This window comes from Clarias gariepinus, chromosome 3 (genome assembly GCF_024256425.1).
Source record: "Clarias gariepinus isolate MV-2021 ecotype Netherlands chromosome 3, CGAR_prim_01v2, whole genome shotgun sequence".
Classification (NCBI taxonomy): domain Eukaryota; kingdom Metazoa; phylum Chordata; class Actinopteri; order Siluriformes; family Clariidae; genus Clarias; species Clarias gariepinus.
Genome location: NC_071102.1, coordinates 25219910 through 25238782, shown reverse-complemented (window position 1 = coordinate 25238782; position 18873 = coordinate 25219910). Strand labels below are relative to the sequence as shown.

The following is an 18873-nucleotide window of genomic DNA, read 5'->3' as shown; positions in this document are numbered from 1 at the left end:
CATCACTTTGCAATAAACAACTGTTTTACCAGCAATTACAACAAACTTCATAAGGACATGTGTGTGTCCTGCAAAGAGTATGCATCCAGTCCTGTCCAGGTTGTTTTACAGTAGGATATGGTTCTAAATCTCTGTGTCTTGGGGTGATGGGATGGAATGGGATGGAACAGGTTGATACTTTATTGATATAAATTTTTCCGAAAAAGATTAACAAGCGAACACAGACAACGGATGAATGGATGGATGAATGGCACAAGGTGGCATAGGATGGGATAAATAGGTAATTTATTGGTACCAAATTTTTCCTAGAAGGATTAACTATAGTAGCAAACAGATGACGGATGGACAGACAGATGGACGGACGGACGGATGGATGGATGGATGGCGTGGGATGGGATGGCACAGGATGGCACAGGATGGGATGAATAGATATTTTATTGATACCAAATTTGTCTAGATGGATTAACTAGCAAACACACATCATGGATGGATGGATGGTATGGGATGGCACAGGGTGACATGAGATGGGATGAATAGATACTTTATTCACACCAATTTGTCCTAGATAGATTAATTAGCAAACATGGATGGCATGGGACGAATGGATGGCATAGGATGGCATGAATAGGATGAATAGATAAATACTACATTAATCCCAATTTTTTGGGGCGGATTATCTAGCAAACATGGTAGACATATAAACTCAGAATCAGGAACTTGTGGGGCATACAGAAACACGGATAAAAAAATATATAACAAAACAAAAGTGTAGTGTAAAGTCACAGTCTTCATTTAAACACAAGATAAAAAGAGAGATAGGAAATAACTTTTTGCTTGACTTTTTTATATTTTGATTTAATATGAGACTTTTTGCTTGAGATGTGCCACAGAACAAAACCCCTCAAAAAAGTGTAATTCAAAATTTGTGTGTCACACTTGCAAACACAATGTGCTCCACCATAAACTTCAAGCAAGGACTATGGCTACAAAGTCATCCCCTCCCCAAGAAGTTATGCACTCATTTGTTTAAGCTAATCTTCATCAATGAGATTAGGGGCTTTTCACACATTCCCAAACTCTTATTATGAATTATCTAAAGTTGACATTCTTGATGGTTCTCAGTTGCTCTAGTCTGTGATGTCACATGTCTTACAAGTCGCCTTCGTTATGCCAAGACTGCAATCTGTTCTTGACTAGTCAGGTTCTTGACTAACCTGAAAGGATTGTAGTTAAATAATAGAAATTTGCAACCTGTTTGGGCTCTGTGACTCTGTGAACTACCTTCGGTGCTCAGAAGAACCACCACAATCCACCTAAGCACTGCTACAGGTGTTAGTTTTTTTTTGTTTTTTTAGTTAATCATTACATTTCAAGCATGCTCAAAATTAGTTTTGACAGGTGCGATTTCTCCCAAACTGCAGTGAGCTGTACTGAACTAAACTTTATGACAATCTCTCTAGAGTTTCCTATAATCTCAAGAAAATACCAGTTCAGGATCAAATCCAGAATTGTAGGCAATGTATCTTAATTAACAAACCAATGTAATTTCCTCTACTTTGTTACATCATCATTATATATTTTTTTATCTTAGTCAATTATCTTTCTGAGAAACTAAAGCATGGAACTGGGCAAGGAATGATTATTTAAATTCCTACTGGTCTAGCAAATTAATATAGTGTGATATACTATATACTGTATCTCGGCATACTAATTTAAGTTCTTAAGTTGAAATTTTGTATTGCGAAATGCATTTTCCCATAGGAAATAATGTAAATACATATAATCCGTTCCAACCACCGAAAATATTACCAATTTCCAGCATTTTAATCATATTTTAGAAAAGACAAGCCTCCAAGTGGAGGCTTATTTGTCATTCCTCTTGGCACCTGCTTCTTTAAAAAACAAAACTGAAAGTGGCTCCGTTTTCTGCTTGCTACCGCCCTTGGGACCCATAGTGCTATGTCTACACTAAACCTTGCACAAAATGGCGCAAAAAAAAGAAGAAGCTTTGAACAGTTCCCGCATGTACGTGCAATTTAGCCACCATTCAGTTTGGCTCGGTTTGCTCGCTTGTATGCTGAGGCAAATTTCTTGCCAAATTTCAGTTCTTAGGGTGAAAATTTATTAGGCGGGGCATTCGTATACTGAGGTACCACTGTATATTATTCATCCATAACCATATAAAAGACTTTTATATGTGAAGTACAGAGCATGCCATCATTCCACAGCAGGATATGGCACGAGATGATGCTTGGTATTTGACAGCTGCCCGTTACCATCTAGCATGAACTCTCACATCTCACGGGGCGCTCTGGAATCTCTAGGAACACCTTCAGTCCGGGTTGTCATGCTGATGATTATTGCTACCCAGCATTCCAACAGCGATATCGCCATCCGTGCGAAGAAACTTGCTGAATTATTAAATTCGCTTCCCCCCTTGCTGTCTCCACAGGGCACTGCTGCCAGGCGAATCCAGAGGTGAGTGAAATCAGCAGGAAAATATCGACAGGGAGTGGAGTGCTACGTACCTCACCCTCCCCAGTGTACGAGTGATAAAAAAAAGCACAGCTGCCTTATCGATACCTCGCAGCACTCAGGAGTCTGCTGCGGCTTTAACGCGGCTGGAAAATGCTTGCCTTTGCTTTCCAGAGAAAACGCCCCTGTCTTGATGTTCACGCAAAGTAATTACCTGTCAACCAATCGCTGTTTTATATCTTTCAATAAAAGGAGCAACGGCAGCTAAAGTAACATTCATCTTTGCCTTTTAAAGACAGTTTAAGTGAAGTAAAAAACAATATATTTGTAGGATTGATGTAAACTGTAAGGAATGCTTTTAAAGTCATAACTGGATTTCTTTTTAGGGAGATTTATTTAATATGTGTGGGTGTGCATGTGTGTGTGGGGAAGAGTGAGACAGGAAAAAGCAGACAGATCAATACTTCTACCACAAAGTGTCCATCTTCATGTCTCGGAGGGGTGTGAGCAGCATGCAGGGCTTCCTGTCTGCCCTGATCCCAGCTCCCCTGCCCCAATGCTAGTCATAATTTCTCCACATCATTGGCATGTTGGCCGACACTCATGCTCTGCATTTCTACAGGTCTGTCCTGGCATTACCTGGGATCAATAGCGTCTATTGAACAGGTCAGCACCATAGTGTCAGGATGTGACCCTGTGGTTTGAGCACCGCGATGTGCTGCATAGCAGGGCATCCTGACACTGTCTGGCCTCAGGTGCAGCTTTGTTTTGGCATTGGCGTCAGCGTGGGTTCATGTCGGTGCAGGATAGTAAATATGACTTACTCTGGAATACAGATCCTGAAACAGCAGACTCAAGAGACAGGGTACGATACAATGCACCCGGACAAGCAAAACAGAGTGGTTTGTAGACGCCGGGGTTTTTTACAATTTTCTTTTTATGAACAATAAAGCTCTGAAGACTTATTTTTATATCTAGCTTTTTATGGTTATGGCATCTTTTGTGGTTTACAAATGAAAAACTCAAGACATTCCAGTGTTTTTTTCTGATTTGAGTCAGGGAGATGCCCGTGGAGTGCTAAGTATAAATTCAGCAATAAATATGCATATAAACAAATAATTAAATAAAACTGAACTCATTATTATAAAATATTTCATTTTACTTTATTTTCACAATAATCCTGTCATGTTTAAGCTTATTTTTGTATCCTACTGACCTGTTGCTTTTATTTTCCCTCTCCAATTTTGTCGTTTCCACTCATTTCCACCCATCTATTAGAGCACTCCCCCAGCAATGTGCTAACGTGATTCCGCCGATACACGCGAAGCCACGAACCGCGTCTTTTCAAGCTGCTGCTCACACACCATTTCACAGTGAGAGGAAAGTTCTACTGCCCCTTTCCACTTGCGTGTCGCTATGATCAACGTACAAGTATGTCAACCATCCCTTATGAGTCAGCACGACCAATCTGCTCTCGATTCCCGCTAGGGATGGCTGTAGCATTACCAGGAATCGAACTCGCGATTTTAAGATGATAGGGTGAACACCATTCTGTTACACCACTTGGGATAATAATCATAATATATATTAATAATAGTTTTTTATATTATTATTACTATTATTATTTCATTCTTCAACTTATGAAAGTAGCGACTCTTTTCTACTCGCTCAACTGCATACGTTTTTTTATTCACTAGTTCATGGTAGTGATCTGTGGTGATATACAGTAACATTTTGAGACTTATAATCACAGTGAGACTGACTACACCATCATCTATATATGTATATGTAGTTCAAAAAAAGCTAGCTGATACTTATGTAAAACAGATTACAATGCTCTTTACATATACATGGACACACTGACAAGTAATAACTTTTCTGAGCATTTGTTTTAATTCTCTATAAAGATGTACAATTTGATAAAAAAAAAAATAATAATAATAATTCACTTTGAAAATCACGTACAGGTAGCCCCCGACTTACGAACATTCAAGTAATGAATTTCCACAGATACAAACGGGCCGCAGATCTAGGAATTTTACTAAATGCGAACAACTCTCAAAAGTAACTCAGTAACTGTCCTGATGGTGAATAATCCTTATTTTATTAAAGATTATATTATTATATTTTATTGTATATACTATATTTTATTAACTTCACAGTCCAATACAGTGAAAAACAGCTATGCGACAAAACGGCGTCCAGGCTTTCTCTTGTGATTTAATGGCGCAAAGACAACCCTGTTATGTTTTGTGGTTACTATTTTTTGCCACATGATGGCAGTGTGGGAAAAGGGGACAGAGATTTAGCTAAGGGGATTGGTACGCCTCACATTGTATATTTGTGTCAAAGGCGTATAAGACTCAATTTGTCGGATTTAAGAACAAATCCGACTTATGAACGTGCCCCTGGAATGGAACTCGTTCATAAGTCAGGGACTACCTGTATAGTGATTGTGATTTAAACTGCAATATTTAACTATTAAACAAACCATATTGTATTCAAACCCAATTATAAGGGAGGGGAATAATCAGGGATCACCAAATACGATATTACAATATCTTGATGCTGATTCGATTTGTTTTCACAACTGTATAAATATTCCGACTCAACATTAATAAATTTTAAATTTTGTTACAATTCTAAACAAACTAATAAAATAATTTGCTCCTACCACACTGCATGCTGTGCTTGATGCCAATGTGTGAATAGTTTCAGCTACTTGTAGGATTATAGAGGAATGGTAACATTTTACCTTCTCAAATGCAAAAATACAATACATAAAAAAATAATTTTAAAAACTATTTTGGAGTCAGTTTGGTGACATGAAACGCCACCCGAACACAGGATACATCACTGAATAAAATTTTTCCCAATCTCTATTATTTATTTAACCCAAGACCAAATAATATGACAAATGATCTAATAGCAATGATGTCTACACAAAAGCTACACAGGTTCCCTCCTATAATCAATTGCACCCTTTTGCGATAAAATAACTGCAAATTATATAAAAATAAGTCCATATTGCGACTGATTTTTATGCGATTAATAGTGAAGCACTAATTCTTTACGAAGTGAATCTGACCTTGATCGAGTTTCACAGAAAAACTCACAATCCTAAAAGGTTGAAAAACCAGCATGATGATAGCAGGCGGTTAAACAAGAGGACGATACGTCTCTGCTTAATCACCTTTACTGTGGCATTGCACAGCCTTTTGTTTATTAGTCTGGCTTTAAACTAGTTATAAGGACGGAATTAGCTGGGAAGTGCACACAAAATGCAAGACTACTTATTTTCCTTATTGCTAAATAAAAAATATGTACAAAATGCACCAACATAACACTGTCTGGCCAAAATCCAAGAGTCCAGAGGCTTGAACAGTGGGCATTATGTACAACATATCCTCGGTAACAAGTTGTTTCCTTATGGCCACACAGCTGTTTAGCCCCATTTCTACGAGTTCTCATCTCATTGTCCATGTAGAAATAATCTTACTTTCACTATTAAAAGATTTTCTCTCCCCCCCCGCCCCCCTGTTCATGACTAACATGGAAAAATGGACACTGCGGAAATACTGCTGTGTCATTCCTACTCACTCTAATACCGCTAGTTATGTTCAGTTGTTTACATTGTTCAGAGAGACGTTAACGTCAGTCAGTATCCAGTCTGAGACACGCTCTCTCTCTCTCCCTTTTTTGAACTAAGTAAATTCTCTAGCAGAAAACGTAAAATTAGCAGTGTAGTTAACATTTATTCTCCTCTTATAAATAAGTACAGACATACAAGGAGTAAAAAGTTAGTAATAGTTTTATGATAAAATAGTCAGATTCAATGGTTTTGCTTTGTTGACTTCCTTCAGCAGCTTTAAGAGCAGCAACTCGCCTAGGCACAGAAATAAGCAAGATGTTCTCAACAGATCTTCAAACAGCACGACTAAGACTTTCAGAAGGCACTTGTCAACAAGGTCGTGTTCGAGGTTTTATGCGTTTTTGTTTAAATTGAGCTCTAATTCTGTTAACCCTGCTAAGTGTTATAACTAGATTCCTAGAAATTTCTGGCGAATGAAGGCGTAAAGCTGATTGACATTTACACAAGACTTCAAGCACTGTGCAAGGACACTCTTAGACACAGTAAAACATTCGAGCGGTGTAAACGCTTTTAAAGGAGGACGTACGTGCGTTAATGACTATCCCGGCCGAGGTGGCTCGGAACCCACTGCAGTCGTTCCCATAAAAATGCCTGATCTTTAAAAAAATCGATAGATAACTTGTCACTATCTGTCTGTGAGAACTGTACACACAATTACTTCCACATTAGATAAAATCCGAATGAAGCTGGAAGTTATTACCACATCCTCCATACAGTCTTGACCTCTGTCCAAGCCATTTTCACATGTTTGGGCCGTTAAAGGAGTCCCTGGGAGGCCAGCATTTCCGATACTAAGTCACATACTAATGGAACACTGAGATAAGCGCATTAGTGTAGCAGGGGATTATATAAAGAAATAAAGGTAGTCTTAACTTTCATAACTGTGTTCTGTTATTCTGCACGATCAAAAGTCGGCCTCTCGCAATACAAATATTCGCACAGGATACTGCAGGAGCAAAAATGTATTCGAATTTGTGCGTTAAAACAAAACCTTGAACTATAGCCAGCAATACCGTTATCCACTCTGTTACAGAAAATTAATCACCTCCTTCTCAAGAGCGCTGTGCTTTAAAAGCCATTAACTCCATCATAAAAAAAAGGCATGGGAACGTTAAAAGACAAGAGATTTGAAACAGCTATCTGAAGTACAAACCCTGAAATAAGCACAGCTCGCTAATCTAGCATGCCACTTATCAGCCACGAGGCTTTCCCTAGTTCTATTATAAGAAACCACTTCCTGTGGTGGATCATCACCACACTATATATGTATATCAGTCTATCTTATTAGTGTGATGAAAAGTTGAGGAAGTGTAGTATCAGAGAATACTTTGAGGCTACTAAATGCTCATTCAGGAAAAAAAAAAAATCATCACCTGCTATAAAACTTGTTATAAAACATAGTGTTTTGTTTAGTAGTAAGAGCTTATTCTAAGCGAGAGAAGCTAAGAGTTCTATTGTGTCTCCTTGTGTGTTATTTTGGGCGTTTTTCATCCAATAACGGTTGCAGATATTTGGATAAAATCCATCTAGGATGGCACAGGGACTGTATGAATGAATGTGTGTGAGCTTGTGTGAGGCTCACACATGAATAACAGAAAAAAAAGCCATGTCTCGTCTGGTCATGTGGCTCTCATTTGGGGCCACACTGCTCGAGTGCTGCCTGCATTAGCGCGTTTGTTCTCAGCCGCGCTCGCTCTTTAGTACCACCCTCCGAACACCCGACACATTCACCCCTCCGATGCGGTTTCGGGAATCTTTTCCTCTCACACACTTCCTCTTTGTGAGCTTTTTCTTCCCGCCGGCTGCCTCACACTCCTTCTGCTGCGTCTCCTCTACACAGACCGTCCTCTGGTGGAACAGCAGCTTTTGTCTGGCTTATAATGTCACTCTTGTCCAACCTCATGATGCTGCAGGACACCTTTTATTTACCTGATCCTCTGACTCATGCCATTCGTGTGACGCCTGTCTCAGTTTGTCTCTCCGATCCCCATTTCCTGTATGAGAATTTCTTTCAAAGACGGTTATATTTAGACGCAACATAACTGATATTAATCTAGATTTAAAATTGTAAAAAAAAAAATATAAAAAAAAACAAAATCACAGTATTTTATCCTTTGACTTTATGTTGGAATAGATTTTAAGTCCAGAAATGACTTCCTGCTGACTGTGTACAACCTAGTGGCATATTGCACTCTACTTATTGTTGAGCTATCAACTCTGATTGGCCAGAAGGTGTTGATGAATTACCTGTAACAATACAGGTCTAACAGTTGTTCCAGCTCAATCAAAGTTGATATTAATCTGCTACTTTTATTATTATTATTATTATTATTTAATAATTATATTAATAAGTATGGCAGACATTCCAACTAGCCTAAGCCCATGTGTTGTTATTTAAAGGTCCCATATTTTGACAAGGCAACAATGGTCCCCTCAACATGTGTTTTAATACTCCAGCTAAAATTCTCTTAAAAAATAAAATAATGCGGTTTTTGTACCTCAACCTCGCTGTTTCACTCCTCAGCCTAACATGCCATTTTAGTGTCTATGTAATCGAGCTACTCATTAGCCACACCGACCAGAAAACAGCAGAGTTGAGTAACTGAGTTTGCTGAGGTAGGGTATATGCTTATATGAGGTCACAAACGGGAAAATCAAATAGGCTTGTTAAAACCCTGACAAATAGATACATAAAAACAATATAAATATAAAAAGCAGGGAATGTTTTTTTCTTGTGTATTCTTTGTTGGTACACTCTTATTAAATTATCTAATTTACCCTTTAACAAAGAAAGATGTATAATGGTTGATAGTTTAAATATTTATTTTATGGTAAAAGTTTCTTTTTTCGGCAAATATCATTACGCTTTATGCCATGTTGGTTTTTCCAGATACATGACATTTGGCATTTTGTTCTTGTTTTTGGTCTCATAAATAAAAAAGAAAAGCAAGTTTGGGAATAACTATTTATAACTGCTATAGCGTGACTTGTCTCACAGACATTTTGTAATATTGTTGATATCTATAAATGGTTAAAGTATTTTCTTCCACCTCAAGGAATTACAATAAATGCAGGTTCATTTGAACGTCCAAAGGATAAGTAAAAATCTTTACAACAATTTGATTAACATGACAAATTCCTCCAAAACAATGGAGGTTAAAAAATAACTGCAAGTCTTTGTTTCTTCTTGTGGAAAAAACTGAGCTGACAAAATAAAAATAAAAAAAAAGAGAGAGACATATGCAAGGAGTAATAGATTCTGCAAAGAAGAGACGTAAGGCACCAAATACCCATCTGCCCTGCATTTCAACAGTTTAAAAGATGGCGATTACATAATTTGTACATACTTTTCACATGTTTGCACAAATTTATATTGTATACTCCCAGTTTCATGGAAATGCCACAAAGCCATGCACATTTCCAAATAAAATATGACTATATGTTCATATGTGTTTCTTTACAGGGCCAAAACATTTAAAATAAGAAACTGAATTAAACTAAAAGTAAAAATGGATGTATTGTAATCCTTGCAAAATCGCTGGTATAATAGGAATAACACAACACTACAAGAAATGCTGCTACTGGAAAATAATCCACTTCGTGGTGTAACAGTGACTCAGCTTTATGTCGAGCAACGTCACGTCACCCGGTCCCAGTAACAGATTATGTTACGATAACTGAAGAAATGTCTAATCATAAATTATTTTGTTCCAACAGCATGTCATGCCATGTTTTATTCCGTACCCAGGAATAAACACCTACTGTTACAGGATATGCTTTATATGCATCTAATCGATATGATCAACAAAACATAATTTGAGTTTCGGTCACAGAATCTCTGGAAACTAATGTCCTAGCAGTATAGTTTTATAAACCTATGTGAAAATAACTGACACGTTGACCACATCAAGTAACAATTACGTAAAATTGGTTTATAAACCGTTCGATTCAAGAAAAACACGGGATACTGAACATTCAAAATGATGAGCTTAACAGCTTAAGGTTATAAAGCTTGAACAATGCACATTCATTCCAACAATCCTATGTGTTGGTGTGTGCACAGACCCGCGTGTGACAATGAGTCAAAAGTAGCAGAAAGACTCAAAGAAAGCCTTCAAGGCCAAACGATTCACAGCGTAAGGAAAGAGGAGTGTCTCTGGGTTTCATCTACATTTTATCTTGACAGATGACATTTTGCAAAATGACATAAAAGCTGTAGTACTGCTCTGAAATAAGTGACAGCGCTCACTAGCACTGGCCTTTCAGAACCACATGGGAGCGAAGCGTGAGAATGTGCATGCTTCCTCTATACAGAACAGCAAAGGAGTGGGAAAGAAGGAGGTGAAACAAAGGAGGAGCTAGTCTGTGTGTTTAGGGAGCATGGCTCCACGTGGTGGGACCAGCGCCTCTTTGTGTGCGTGTGTGTGGATGTGTGGCATAGAGAAAGAGAGGGATAGAGCCCTGTGCTGCCCCCACCGCCCCATCTCCCCACTCGCAGACAATGGGCTCAGTGTTGGATGACTGCAGCCGGCCTGCCATGCACACCCAACCTCAGGCCCCGCACGAGACAGCTGCTCCTCATACACACCGAGAGAAAGAAAGAGGGAGAAAGGGGGGAGGAGACCATGAGAAAGATGAAGCGAGGAGACAAGCAAGATAGGAAGAGATCAACCAATCAAACTAGGAAAAAAAAAAAAAAAACAGCAAAAGGAGCAGTAAAAGGGCATGAGACGCAAAATTTGAACCAGAACGGAAAAGCAGATGGAACCAGATGAATTACACAGGACTTATTTAAAAACCAGAGCTTCACATTAGTGCCTAGAATCTCACACACAATTTTTAGTACAGTATTGTTATACAGGTTTTACAAAACCATTCACTCATTCCAAACATAACTTGAAAATTAACATATAAATCATATTATACAGCATTATGTTCATGCATGTAAAGAAAGCAACATGACAAATTTTCAGATAAAAAAACAAAAAATAAAAAATAAAACTAATTTAGGCACTTGGCTTATGCTTGAACATAGAAAAGATCAAGTGTGACAAATTTACCAGAAGAACTCATATTCTCCAACACACTCAGTAAAACCTAACAGCTGTTATACTTATAAAACTGCACACATCTGTATTTGACTTTTTTAAAGTAAAGATTTCTCATATCTAATACTGACTGTGCACTCTTTATACAAGTTTGTTTTATGTAGAAATGTTTACAGGCACCTTTTTTTATATACCCAAGATGTACTTTTGCAAGTACTACAGTATAAGTAAAACAGCTGTTAGTTTTGACTAAAAACTGGTCTATCAGGTAATATGTCCCATGGAAATATTTTTGTAAAATGTTATTTATTTATTAATTTCGTTAAGGTATGTTTTGAAACAGTCTATGGATTTGGACATAAAAATACAGGCAAGAATATTTGCATGCATGTGAATACAGCATCCTGACGGATCAGTTTTCAGATGGGGAAAAAAAAAAACTAATGTAATGGCTCCTGGTTTTTCCATGAAATTAGGAAAAAGTGTGTGTAACAAAGTTATACAAGGAGTATAAACTCGTATTCTCTAGCACGCTCAGAAAACCTAACAGCTGTTTTACTTACAGTACATAAGCAAAGATGCTTTTAAAAACATTTCAACAAAGAAATTCTATAAAGCGCACTAGAGAGTAACATCTTTGATGTTAACAATTTTTTGGTTTAAAATAATCAGTAGTGTTAGATACAGATAAGTGCAGTTTTATACAGTAAAACAGCTATTACACACACAAACACAAATGTGTTAAATGACATAAATAAAAAATGTAAAAATTAAGAAAAACAAAATAAAATAAAAAAAATACAAAAATAAAAAAAAAGAAACAAATGATATACTAAAAAATAATAAAATTTACTTGAAGGAAAGAAAGAAAGATGTTGATTAACAAATGTATTTATATTTAACTAAATAAAGAAGCCAAAAATGTAATCATGATTAAAATCCTATTAATTATGAAACCTCAAAATATACACGATGATGTAATCAGGAAACTGAGGAAACATGATGCAAATGTGGATGAGTGAAAAGGGGGCTGAAAGATGACACCTAGAAAACATCCTTAGTGTGACCTTCACCTCTCGCTGCTGATGGTGCAGAATTCCCTTTAGCACCAGATCCTCTGGCTCACTTCCCTCTGCAGCTTCCTCAGCTCCCCGCTAGCTCATTCGCCTCTGCCCTGCTTTCCTACAGCCACCGACTCAATAAATTCCCTCTAATCAATCTTTCATGAGGTTGATCTTTACTACATTCTAGCCATCGTTACCCAGGAGCGCAGTCCTCAACGGCTCGCTCGTTTGTGGTCCATTTTCTTGGCCCCTTGTGTACCATTCAGAGCTGGGGGACAGAAGGAGTGAATGGGGGGTATAATAGGAAGAAGAAGATGTAAAAACAAGAAAAGACCCGCAGTAAAGAAAGCGCACCTAACACCAAACAGCTGTCCAGTCAGTAAACAAAATAACTAGCTGTGATAAAAATAATTATGGCTCTCACATCAAGCTTAAAGCATAAGAAACAATAAAAGTTGCTGTAAAACAAAAATGATTTTTTTTTTTATTAGTTGGAAGTGGTACAGGTTTTATTCATTTACATTACAACTCCTAAACACTACAACGCCCCCAAGTTCAAAAAAGGATTAGACAAATTCAGTGACTATTCCACCAACCTAATTTCAGTTTGCCTGATCAGTCCCACGTTTAGATCGAGTCAGAGTTAACAATGCCATTTATACAGACTAAGAATAATGAGCAAGTACTCGAAGTGCCAGGAAGATGACAACTCTGTTTATACAATAGGAACACCTTTTAATACATTTACATTTACATTTAGGCATTTGGCAGACGCCCTTATCCAGAGCGACTTACAAAAAGTGCTTTAATGTTTACAACATTGGATACATACTTACACTGGGTTAACTAGGTTAATAACTAAGTACCATTAGTCCAACACAACTGAGTTTTTTTTTTTTTTTTTTTTTTCGGGGGGAGGGGGGTTAGTCCAATAAATTAATACTCCTCCCCAGATGAAGCATTCGAGTTGTAGTGATTATTATTATTATGCAGAAGTGGAAGGGTGGCTTAGGGGTCCAGATCTCGCTTCCAGTCTGTGTGCATGGAGTTTGCACACTCTCACCATGCTTAGTGAGTCTCCCATGTACGCTCTGGTTTCCTCCTAAAGCAAAAAGACTACGCTGTAGCGGATTTGAGGTTGCTGCAAAGCATATGAGTGGGTGTGTGTTTCTTGAATCTTGGGTCCTCAGCAACAAAACATTCCCCTACAGCATGGAACGCTGCAGTGAAATTGGATGGATGGATGGATGGATGGATGTATAGATGGATGGATGGATTATGTGATGTTTAAGGTTTTTTTTTGGTTGATGAAAAAAAAAACAGCATGGATATCTCAAACTCTCTTTTTTCATTTTAATTTCTTCACCCCTTGAAGACAGACAAGAAAATTATTTAGTCTATCATCAATTCAAGGCAATTAGTTTGGGTGTAGTACAGCAAGTCCCCAGCTTATGAACAAATTCCATTCTGGGAGCACGTTCGTAAGTCGGATTAAATCGTAGGTTTGTAATAAAACTACCGAAATGTTGGAACCATTCCACTTGTGCATGAGAACAATCCACAACATTAATGTTGCCGGCAAGTTCATCCCCAGGCTGCTGAGTCGAGAGCAGAAGGAATATTGCATCAAGGTCTGGCAAAAACTCATTACCAGTGACAAAACTTATGTGTATGGGTACCATCCTAGGACAAAGCAACAGTCTTCACAGCCCATCATCTCCACTAGTGAAAAAAGGGGGGGGAAGGTCATCAACTTGACCAAGTGCATGCTCATCATCTTTTGACGTTGTGCATCGAGAATTCGTCTCCAGGGGCCAGACCGTCAATAGCGAATTCTCTTGTCAGGTTTTAAGGCGCCTAAGGTAGGATGTATAACGAAAGCGGGCGGCTCTATGGCCTGCTAGTCTCAAAACTTTTTGATACTACCTCGTACTGAAGTCGCATATGTCTCCCCTGCCAATTCCAGCAACATAAGCAAAGCAGGCGTGTCTGTGAGATCCTCTGTGTGAAACAAGACAGACTGTTTTCTCTGAGTGTGTTACACTGGCTTATGAGGCCACATGAGCGGAGACTAGAAAACATAGTTGGCCCGGTTTTAAGGACACGGGTGTTTTTCTGCAGTTAAGAATCTCATCACCGTACTGTGCTTGAAGTCTGCTGTAAATGGGAATCGTTTTTTACACATTCCTCGTAGTTTCTTAAACAAAGATTTAATTTTCCACAAACATCTACAATAACCAGTCAAAGGGACATGTTCTGCTCTTTATAATCAGTACGATTTCCTTTGACTCTATCAGGCTTATCAGTGGCTCCATCGAGCTCCTGTGGAAGTCTGGATGAACACAGACGTCAAGCCAGACATGTACTGTGTCACATGGCATGATGCCAGACAGCCTGACACAATTGGATTTTCATTCATTCGGTGCAAATTCAATTTGGTCTGGGGTGTGCTTGGAGTGATGGAAATGATTCAAAAGGTTCGGACGCTTAAGTAAGGATAGCATTCAATGCAGACAGCGCTTCATTTTTATCCCACCTCTTTTAAGGTGTGCCTTTATTCGATTAAAGCTGCTTTCAATTTAAGTAGTCGATCTAAAAGATGAAATAATAGTCACATGCATAGCTTCCACAACATACCTCATGTGTCGGTTTTAAACTGACTGTATACGTAATGATATTTGAATATATAGATAAAGGCTTCTGGATGCTTTGGTCTTTTTTTTTTTCTTTCTCCACCAGTTTCCAAGCGGTCTTTTCAAGCATCAGCATGCGCAATGGGAGAGGTCAGTGCATGGGAGACCTCACACAGGTGTGGTTCGCTATGAAAGAGGTGGCAAATATCACACAATCACATTAAAGGCCTGTATCAAAACAGAGCTCATGAAATGAAATTAGCATGAAACTGTACGGACACAAAAACGGACTCAGATTTTAGTTCAGTCTCATCTTTCACGCCTGTCATGAGACAAATAATAACGAATTACCTTTAAATAAATGATGTCCTTGGATTTTGCATCGATGAGCATGTTTTTTTTGTTTTTTTTGTAAAATCAAAAAGGCTATGCATCACATCAGGCGGTTTCTAACCTGCGCAGGCAGCGTAAATCAAGTTTACAGTCAGCCGTCTGAATTTTTCATGCCCTGCTCTGATTGAGGATTGTAAGCGCAGAGACGTCGAGCTCTTCTGAGGGGTTCGTACAGTACATAACTCAAGATGAGAGAACGAAATTAGGAGGTCATGTCATAAGAGTCACATGCCCATAAATCATCCTTGATCTTGACAGAAACAGTCATCTAAATAAGCATCGCATTTACATTTAAGCATTTGGCAGACGCTCTTATCCAGAGTGCTTAAGTTTCCATCATTTTATAGATCTTTTCACTGGTTACTAAGTATCACATTATACAAACATTACATTTTCCATAGTGATCTAATATTTTATTATTATTGTTATTATTATTATTTTCATTTAATATTTGTTTAGATATTTATTTGTCTAGAACAGCACGATCTGAAGTGTGTTACTACTCTTTAATGCTTGTTTTAAACTAGAGTCTTTGGTTAAATGTAATACCAGTAATGAAGCATTTAAAAAAAAAAAAAGTGAATTCTTGTTACTGCTTGGCATTATTATGGTTTGTCGATTTTTAAGCTATGAAGTCAAAACAGAGACCAGAGAGAGAAAACTCATCTGTCCCGTAGACATCATGTGTTAGAAAACTGATTAACAACTGAGACTTCTATATAAAAAAAATTATAATAATAAATTTTAAAAAAGAATCTCCTTCCAAAAAACTTCAATTATATATAATAAATTTTTATATAGATATCATACAGATAGGGAAAAGAAATTCGATTCAGTTATGTATTGTGATTCTTTTTAGTGGACAACACACTGACTCCAGAATCATTTATTATTATTAATATTATTATTATTATTATTAATAAATGTATATACATGTTTGCATTTTAGGTGATTAAATGTTTTACTTCCCCTATAGATCTTACAGCTGGTGCGCTCTAAACTATTCACACACTGCCAGGCATTTTCAAATTTGTTTAGAAGTGTAACAAAAGCTAAAGAAAAAAGTTCAATAAGCATATTTACAAAATTGTGATATTGAGAAAGTCACAATACCTATCAACATCTAGGTATCGCAATACTATTGTATCTGGTAGTTCCTGGTGATTTCCATCCCTAATGTAGCATTTTATTTCAATTGGTTTATTATAAGCCTTAGATTATATAAAGAATCAAATACTCAAAACATAATACTATTTAATGATCACTCAAATCATTTTGAAATGATAAAATTCCTCTCTGTGAGTTTGTTAGAAAAATACATATAAATTATTATATACTGTCATATGTCAAATGTTTATTATCTTTTAAAGAAGCATTTTTTTTAAACTTCATGTGGCAAATAACTGATATGCCACTGATGTGGTTTATTATTACAGTTGTGAACACAGCAACCAGTAGCGTGGTTCAAAAACTAAATTTCAAATTTTATTTGTCACATACACAACCGTACATAGTATTGCATGTGGTAAAATGCTCATACGACTCTCCGTGACCTAAAATAGAAAGATTTCTTTATCTAAGAAATAGATACAATTTCTATACTACACTAAAGAATACAATTAAACTAAAGATTTAAATAACTACTAAACTTGCTATAAAAATATTAATACAAATTCAGGCTGGAAATTTACAAATTAACAAAAAAGTACAAAATAGAAAATATAAATAAAAAAAAATTACACAGGAACAAATTGTACATAATGAAAGTGTAAATAAATATGTATAAAAATATAAAAGTATTGAAGTGTAAAAATTATTTTATGTGGTTTGACCACAGCAGCAGCAGTATGATTGAAATATGGAGTGTGAAGTATGTAATACGAAATTATGGGTGTGTCAGTAGAAATGTGGTTGTCTGTGTCCCAACGTGCAAGTTAGTCCTCAGATTCAATACAAAAGCAATCTTGAATAGACCCAACTAACTGCAGGAACCGAGCCAAACATGTGCAGAGAGCAGCATTTTATCTGTAGGTATAAGCTGCTAAACTGATCCCTGAGGCATAAATTAAGTGAACATATACTGTAGATATTTGGAGAAAGGAATAAAAAGATGACCACAAATTTTGATCCTTATACAGTTTAATTATCTAGTTATTTATCTTGTGCCGAAGTTACTCAGGCTTTATGTTTCCCTTGCTGTATAAATGAGCACTAAAAGAGTTTTTTTGAGTAAGATGTCGGCCCTAAATGCCCCTCGGTCAATGTATTTGGTTTTATTCTCTTTTCATTTAGATGTGAAATGGGAAACAAACAGCAAACAAACCAAAAGTATCTGTTTCTCTCTGATTGAAATGCAGGTGATGTAAGAGCCCTGCTGTCAGCGGGAGGCCACACCCCATACTACCCAAGCACTGCATGCAATACTGGTCCCAAGCCCGGATAAAATACAACACTATAGGGTTGCGTCAGGAAGGGCATCCAGAGTTGTCTGCGGATTGGATGGTCCACTGTGGCGACCCCCTTGATGAGAGAGAATTTTTTTTATGTAAATGTGCCTTAACCAACAAAGCATAGACAGAGCTCATGCTAATGATGCTGATGCTGCATCTTCACCACTCTTACTTTGATATAAATGGATTTGTATACAACAGATTTCATTTGACGTTTCCCAAATCACAACACCTTAAGCGATAACCGACCTACTCCAAAGATGCAGGGATATTTTAATTCCCTTGTGACTTATGTGCCCTAGTCTTTTACATTTATTGGTGACCCATTAAACTGCCCTTCATGACCTCCAAGACCTCCTGTGGTAAAAAGGCTACACCGAGTCTCCAAAGTCCCTTTCTTTCTTCTCATCCCACTTTATGTGGTTCCCATGAGCCCTCCCTTAGTGGCCTGTAAGGTCAGGGTTCATCCCAATGGCTTAAATAGGTGTGTCCACCATTATTAAATCTTACAAACTTAACATGGGCGCATTAACCATAACAATCTGACTCGTACCCCATACAGTACTGCTATTGAAAGCGTCAGTGGCGTTGTTTGCAATCAGCACAATCGTTTAATGCCAGCATTGGTAAATGGAGGCTCATAAACACAGTCAGAGTGTGGGAACCAACTGAGCATGACAATGGCGCTTCCCTATAGTGTCTGTGCAACAGCGACCCCAACACAACAATAGACTCGCTGAAACTTCGTCTCTAACACGAGCACGAGTCTTACACATACACACACCCACTTTCGACGGAGTCAAGGAGAGTGCTGCAGGAATTTCATTAGTGTAACCTAGTTAACTGAACCAGGTGACAGCCATGAAGACACACTCAAGGTCAAGAGGCACAAGACAAGGGCAGTGTGTCCCTAAATTACAAAAAGTGCAACATGTAATAAACGGGTAAATGGGTTATTATGGCAGAGACTGAATTTCATTTTTAGGGACAAAGACGTAGTTATCCACATACTATACAACATTTTGCATGCAAAATTTTCTTGTTTTAACGCCGAGCATCACGTGATCAATGTTTATTCTCTCTTTTGCGCTGCGGAATTATGGGTAATCGTCCCCCCTGCTTGGTCTTAGTGCGCATCTCTCACTGGTATAATCAACA

General features: G+C 37.6%; 1 protein-coding gene across 1 annotated transcript in view; it reads right to left on the bottom strand.

Annotated features, from left to right (window-relative positions):
* Positions 1–18873, bottom strand: part of trit1 (tRNA isopentenyltransferase 1) — a 55428-nt gene that overhangs the window by 30556 nt on the left and 5999 nt on the right. The window lies entirely within an intron of this gene.